Source organism: Manis pentadactyla, chromosome 1 (assembly GCF_030020395.1).
Source record: "Manis pentadactyla isolate mManPen7 chromosome 1, mManPen7.hap1, whole genome shotgun sequence".
NCBI classification, from domain to species: domain Eukaryota; kingdom Metazoa; phylum Chordata; class Mammalia; order Pholidota; family Manidae; genus Manis; species Manis pentadactyla.
Genome location: NC_080019.1, coordinates 72,298,196 through 72,306,061, shown reverse-complemented (window position 1 = coordinate 72,306,061; position 7,866 = coordinate 72,298,196). Strand labels below are relative to the sequence as shown.

At 40.4% G+C, this 7,866-nt stretch overlaps 2 pseudogenes; both read left to right on the top strand.

Moving 5' to 3' along the window:
* Positions 1-1,298: 1,298 nt before the first annotated feature.
* On the top strand, positions 1,299-2,770 carry LOC130682970 (rho-associated protein kinase 1-like; annotated as a pseudogene).
* Positions 2,771-3,658: 888 nt separating this feature from the next.
* LOC118908240 (rho-associated protein kinase 1-like) lies at positions 3,659-5,181 on the top strand (annotated as a pseudogene).
* The last annotated feature ends 2,685 nt before the right edge of the window (positions 5,182-7,866 follow it).

The following is a 7,866-nucleotide window of genomic DNA, read 5'->3' as shown; positions in this document are numbered from 1 at the left end:
CTGGGTTAGGAATCAGGAATAAACTCTTGGCTTTTCTAGTAAATAAGTGAAAGAGGTTAAGAGGATCAGAACCTTCTTTGAAGTTTCTCTGAGCCTTTGTTTCATCATTTGTAAAATTAAACTGTTGGGATACAGAACTACTAAGATTGTTTTTTAGCCCTAGTATATGATCCTGACATTCTAACTGATGTTACGCTTCTCAACTGATGTCCAAAATTTGTAAGTTGCTTTAATCAGAGTAGAAGCAGTTTTTATAGAGGCTAGAACTGTAAAGGGGATAGATACAAAGGAGCCATTTGATTTACAAAGGAAAATAACTGGTGGTTAGACACAGGTAGAAAAATAAATCATAACAGAAAGGGAAATAGCCTGTCACACAGTAGTTCAGTTTCTGAAGAGTTCAATTTTTTTCCTAGAAAAGAATATTTCACCTGTGCAATTGAAAAAGTACAGGATTGTGTTTTCAATTTTTAAGTTTGAAAATGACTTCAATCCACTGCTTAGTTTCTATTTTAGCCTTGAGCTTAAAAAGAATGCATAGAATTCAAGTAAGCAGAGTGATAACACCAGCATACTTCACAGGGCCTCTCATTCAGTGCCTTGCTTTTTGTGGGTATAGAGGGAAATTGAAAAGTGTGCACTCACTTGCTGAAAAGGAAGAGAGAAACCATTCCAAGAATTTTGTTTTCTTATTACAGATATTTGAACATTTTAGAAATTTAGGCAATTATTTAATATTTATCATTTTTTTGATAATTTACTTAGTGCCAAGTATGTATACAATGCTTTGTTTTATAGTTGAGGCCTTGAAATAGGCTTCCCCTAATTTACAGATAACACATTTTCAAAGGATAAAGTAGACTCAAAACCGTTAGCATGAATTCAGTTGAAGGCAAGAATTAAGTGAAAATCATGTTATTTCAGTACCTGTCCTCATATTTTAGCTCATGCTAGTTATGAGTTGTTTGTTGAATTGATTTTAAAGAGCGGGTTTAAATTCTGAGAATTCAAGGTAGGTAGAGATTTTAAAAGTTATCAGTCCAAGATGTACCTGCACATACCAGAGCTTTCTAGACTTCTTAAAAATCTTACACAGGGTCTAGAATCCCTTATGTAAAGGTCCTGGGTTTGATAATTCGATATTATATTTATTTTTATATTTATATACTATTTATATTTGATAAAACGATTTTATATTTTAAGATGATTTTTGCATATATTGTGTGTACATATATACATATATAGTGGGCAGAAGTGCCTAAAGCAGAACCTCATCATCAAATAATTTTTTTTTTGGTAATAGCTATAACCAAAAAAAAAAAAGGTTGTATTAGGTAGGATAAACAGTTCACATCAGAGGCGGGGGCCGCAGCCTCTCCCAGAAGCTCCCCTGTCAGCCGCTGGCCAACTCTAGCCTTCCTCACTGCCGGTTCTCCAGCCTTTCCTCTCCTAAGCCCACATCAGGCACTGACCTCACACCGCCCTGCTGGGTACCACAGCAGCAACCCCAACAGCCTCCACAGTGACATCACAAATGGGACAGTAATGTCACACCATGGCCCAGGGATGGTGGCAGCAGCAGCGGGCACAGCTCCGCACCCGCCCTTTGCGTGCACCTTTCCTCTTTGCCTTCCCTGCTGCCCAGAAGGGCTCTCCACCCTGTTTCTCCTGTTCTCCCCGTCCTGCCCGGCTGGGGACAGGGAGCCCTCCTTGGCAAAGGCAGCTGGGGCCCGCTAGGCTGTGGCAGCTCACCAGATGACGAGGCTGGTGCCAACAGCATTGTTGGCTGTCAAGAGGGGCTGCTGCATGGGAAGCGACTTAGGGAGTCCGAGCGGCTGTGGGCCGCTGTAGCCCACGGCCCCAAGTCCAGAGAGCGGAGATCCCCTCAGTGAGGGGAGAAAGGGAGCCGGGTGCACTTGGTGACCCTGAGGTTCCGTCTCATCTGCCCCGCGGCCATGAACCCACAACCGAAGGATGTTGGTTGTCATTGTTTTCTGCTGGTGCTGGGACGAGGGTACCCTCACAGTAACAGCAGCATGTCGACTGGGGACAGTTTTGAGACTCGGTTTGAAAAAATCAATGACCTGCTGCAGGAACCCAGATCAGAACTGAATTTGGATTGTTTGCTGGATGGACTGGATGCTCTGGTATTTGATTTAGATTTTCCTGCCTTAAGATACCACAAAAATATTGACTTTTTAAGCAGATATAAAGACACAATAAATACAATTAGAGATTTACAAATGAAAGCTGAAGATTATGAAGTAGTGAAGGTGATTGGTAGAGGTGCATTTGGAGAAGTTCAATTGGTAAGGCATAAATCCACCAGGCAGGTGTATGTTATGAAGCTTCTCAACAAATTTGAAATGATTAAAAGATCTGATTCTGCTTTTTTCTGGGAAGAAAGGGACATCATGGCTTTTGCTAACAGTCCTTGGGTCATTCAGTTTTTTTAATGCATTCCAATATTATTGTTACCTCTACATGGTGATGGAATACATGCCTGGTGGAGATCTTGGAAACTTAACAAACAACTATGATGTGCCTGAAAAAATGGGCACGATTCTATACTATGGAAGTAGTTCTTGCACTGAATGCGATTCCTTCCATGGGTTTCATTCATAGGGATGTGAAGCCTGAAAACATGTTGCTGGATAAATGTGGACATTTGAAGTTAGCAGATTTTGGTTCTTGCATGAAGATGAATAAGGAAGGTATGGTACAATGTGATAGAGCTGTTGGAAACACCCGAGTATATTTCCCCTGAAGTATTAACTCCCCAATTGCTGACGGTTATTATGGACGAGAATGTGACTGGTGGGCAGTTGGGGTATTTTTATATGAAATGCTTGTAGGTGACACACCTTTTTATGCAGATTCTCTGCCTGGAATTTTTAGTAATATTATGAACCATAAAAATTCACTTATCTTTCATGATGATGACGACATATCAGAAGAAGCAAAAAGTCTTAGTTGTGCCTTCCTTACTGAGCGAGAGGTGAGATTCAGGCGAAATGGTGCAGAAGAAATCAAACAACATCTCTTCTTCAAAAATGATCTGAGGGCTTGGGAAACACTCTGAGACACTAGCACCAATTGTACCAGACTGAAGCAGTGACATTGATACAAGTAACTTTGATGATTTAGAAGATGATGAAATAGATGAAGAAATATTCCCTATACCTAATGCTTTTGTTGGCAATCAGCTACCTCTTGTAGGATTTACATATTCTGGCAGTCACAGATATTTGTCTTCAGCTAATCCTAATGATAATAGAACTAGCTCTAATGTGGATCAAAGCTTGCTGGAAATTTGCAAAAAAAACATGTATAAACTGGAAGAACAGCTGCATAATGAAATGCAATTAAGTACAGAGCTTCAAACATAAAACTAGACAAGATAATGGAAGAACTGGATGAAGAGGGAATCAAAGAAGAAATCTAGAATCTACAGTGTCTCAGATTGAGGAGAAAATGTTGCTACAGCATAGAATTAATGAACACCAAAGAAAAGCAGAACAGGAAAATAAGAGGAGGAATGTAGAAAATGAGTTTTCAATATTGAAGGATCAGTTGGAAGACTTAAAGAAAATAAATCAGAATTCACAGCTTGCTAATGAGAAGCTGGCACAATCACTAAAGCAGCTAGAAAAAGTCAATGTTACTTAGGACAGAGGTAGACACAGCTGTAAGATTAAGGAAGAGTTTCACAAAGATGAGCACATCAATTAGTCAGCTAGAGTCCCTAACCAGAAAATTGCAGGAGAGAAATAGAATTTTAGAGAATTCCAAGTCACAGATGGACAAGGATTATTACCAGCTGCAAGCTGTGTTAGAAGCTGAATGAAGAGACAGAGGTCATGATTCTGAGATGGATGACTGGCTCGAATTACATCTTTACAAGAGGAGGTGAAGAATCTCAAACATAATCTTGAAGGAGTGGAAAGAGAAAGAAAAGCTCAAGACATGCTTAATCACTCAGAAAAGGAAAAGAATAATTTAGAAATAGATTTAAACTATAAACTTAAATCATTACAACAATGGTTAGAACAAGAGGTAAATGAACATAAAGTAACCAAAGCTTGTTTAACTGACAAACATCAATCTATTGAAGAGGCAAAATCTGTTGCAATGTGTGAGATGGAAAAAAGGCTAAAGGAAGAGAGGCTCACGAAGAGGCTGAAAGTAGGGTTGTTCAGGTTGAGAAGGGTTGTTCAGGTTGAGAAGCAGTGTTCCATGCTAGATGCTGATCTGAAACAGTCGCAGCAGAAGCTTGAGCATTTGATAGAAAATAAAGAGAGAATGGAGGATGAAGAGTCTAAGTCTTCAGTTGGAGGGAGAATCAAATAAGCGACTGTTGTTACAAAATGAATTGAAGACTCAAGCATTTGAAGCAGATAATTTTAAAGGCCGAAAAGCAGATGAAACAGGAAATAAGTACTTTATTGGAAACAAAGAGATTATTAGAATTCGAGTTAGCTCAGCTTACAAAACAGTATAGAGGAAATGGAGGACAGATGCGGGAGCTGCAAGATCTGCTCGAAGTTGAGCAATATTTCTCGACACTTTATGAGACCCAGGTAAAGGAACTTAAGAAATGGAAGAAAACAACAGAGAGAATTTAAAGAAAATACAAGAACTACAAAATGAAAAAGAAACCCTTGCCACTCAGTTGGATCTAGCAGAAACAAAAGCTGAGTGTGAGCAGTTGGCTAGAGGGCTTCTGGAAGAGCAGTATTTTGAATTGACCTAAGAAAGCAAGAAAGCTGCTTCAAGAAATAGACAAGAGAGTACAGATAAAGATCACACTGTTAGACGGCTTGAAGAAACAAACAGCATGCTTACCAAAGATACTGAATTATTAAGAAAACAAAATGAAGAGCTGAAGGATAAAATGAGGAAGGTAGAGGAAGAATATAAATTTAAGAAAGAGGAAGAAATTAGTAATCTTAAGGCTGCCTTTGAAAAGAATATCTACATGGAACAAACCCTAAAAACACAGTCTGTTAACAAGTTGGAAGAAATAATGAATCGGGAAGATTTTAAAATTGATAGAAAGCTAATACACAGGATTTGAGAAAGAAGGAAAAGGAAAATCGAAAGGCACAATCAGAAGTATCACAGGCTTCAGGGTCAAGATGGGAGTTACTCTGTCCTTGCTTTGGCAGAAAAGCACACTGAGGGTTTTTGTTTCTCATTTTTCTTTTTTATTGTGGGTTTGCCTACAAGTAGATTAGATTAATTATTACTACGTAATGCAAGTATAATTGTGGGAAAGCTTAGCTAGATATATATATATATTTTTAAAGGTGCTGCCTCTTTGAATTTCTCAGAAAATGCCTCTCAGTCATTATAGAACAGTTTTTCTCATATGAGTGAGGAAGGGACTTTCACTTTCATGTGGAATGGACATCACTATCAAGATCAGCTCATGGAAGGAATAAAGAAAATATGTCAAAATGAGACAACCGAAATTCTTTTCAATGACTTCAGGTTCTGTGGTCTTGCAAGACTATACAAAACTATTTTAAGAAAGCAGTGACATCACTTGACTTCAGTGCCCTCACTCCAGAATTTAAAAGATTCACTGTTGGGTTGCCCATAGTGGACTTGATGGAGAATAATATCTTACATTATGCTTTACAAAATACTGTATGTGTTTCAGCAAGTCTGTAGATTGGGGAATGGGAGATGGCAAAAAAAAAAGTTACATTTAATCTATGCATTTTTGCCAAGCCATATTGAGTTATTTTACTACCAGAGACATTAGGAACTAACTGTACAAAAGAAGCAATTTTAAGAGCATTTTGTGGCATACATCAGTTCTGTAATTGTATAATATATTTATGGTTTCAACTGATAAAGACATTAAATTAACAAACATAAGAAATATATGCACTATTTGAAATGTATATTATTCTTAGAACACTTTTGAAGGGAATTGCATTGCCCTTTTTGTGCCTTAATTTGAGAGAATTATTTTAATACCATGACTAAATTTCAAAAAAGTATGTGTCTGTGGGTTTTCCATTGATAATTTATTTAATTTTAAATATTTAGAGGTTTGTTGGACTTTAATAAACTGAGTACAATCTTTGCATCAAACTACCTGCTAAAATAATGAATGACTTTATAAAACTCTGCAAACTGTATAGACGGTTACATCAGTATAAAAGAAAATTATGGCAATATATCCGTGATGTTTTCCGGTTAACACAGGAATTACCAGATAAATACTGTTAAACTCTCATCCAATAATGATGAGACAGGGACCGTGGGATTAGGCAGAGTAGGGTGAGGGCCTCTGGAGAAAAAGCAGAGCAAGATAATTATCATCAGAACAATGAAGCAATGTGCAAAGAAGTCCCTATTGGAACTCTGTGATAAGCATTATGCAAAGTCAAGGTCACACTAATTCTCTAGGGTAGAGATACCAGACTGGGAATATAGACATCTTCAGTGAGATCAGTTAAAACTCAAAAGGCCAGCAGCAACTTAGCCTAGAATGTTTGAGTGTTCTGCAGATAAGGAAAAGTGTCTCACCATAACCCGTGACTTCACTGTAAAATTTACCTTAGCCTAAAAGGTCCAGTTTATTCTAACTGTACCTATATGCTATATTTCCTTCTCTGATCCTAACCAAGTAATCTGCAACCTAGGAAAAAGACTAATTTAGTAAGTGTAAGGCTGAAGGCACTGGGGAGAGGGGTGAGCACGTCAGACACTGATGACGTGCCCAAGTCCCCAGCTGCTGCCCCCTACCAACCTGAAAAATGCGCCTTAGGCTAGCCAATTCTCGCACCGCTGTAAAACTAAGCTCTGCCTCCCCCTACCTTCTTTAAAAACTCGCTGCCTGCCCTGCTGAGTGTGACTTCCCCATCCTGTGATAGGCAGACCACGGAACATCACCCGGGAATTTGCGTTCAAATAAACTACCTGGCCCTTTGTTGCCTCTCTTTGCCTGCTTATTTCGGCTGGAATTTATCTTACATTTGGTGCCGAAATTCCGGGAAGGAGCGTGAGCATGGGGCTTCGACCAGCCACGGTGGCCCTGCACCCTCCTTCCCCGACCTGGGACCTCAGCCTGCTCTCCACTGCATGGACTATTTTCCAGTGAGTCCCTCAGTTTCCCCCGGTCTGCTTCCCTTCCTAACTCTGTTTCACCTGGTCCGTTAGAAATCACACGTATGTCCAGGTGAGGGCATCCGGCCCCTTGGGCATCCAGCCCACCCTCTGTGGGCATCCGGCCTGCCCCTGGCCCTATGGTGCAGGAGACGTCCCTCACCCAGGCTCCCAGGATGTCTCCCCTGACTTGGCGCACTTGGGACGCTGGGTGCTCCTCTCAGCAGGATTAGTTGGGAAGTGGCAGAGACAAGGGGAACCAGCCCTCAAAAGTGGAGGCTCAGACCCTGTTGCAGTGTCTCATTTCTAATTTGGCTACTCTATATTTGTCCCGGAAGCTAGTCTTTCTTTACTCTGAGGCCTGGCCTCAGTATCCCTTAGACAATCAATCTCGCTGGCCCCCTGAGGGAACTTTCAATTTTGGCCTCGTCACTGACTTGATTAATTATTACCACTAGAGTGGAGAGTAGAGTGAAATCCCATATGTGCAGGCTTTTTGGACTTTGCACTCCCGCCCAGACCTTTATGTTAAGTGTTCAATGACTCAGGTTCTCCTGGCCCGATCTCCAGTTAAAGATTGTCAGCCTCTTAGTCTGCCCAGTCCTTCCTCCTTTTCAGATCCACCAGAAGACCTCAGTCGCCCACCTCCCTCAGCTCGCGATGCCCCCCCCCACCATCTTTAAGTCCTTTGTCTTCACACATGTCGCCGCCATCTTAAAGTCCTACATTCTCAACCATGCCGTT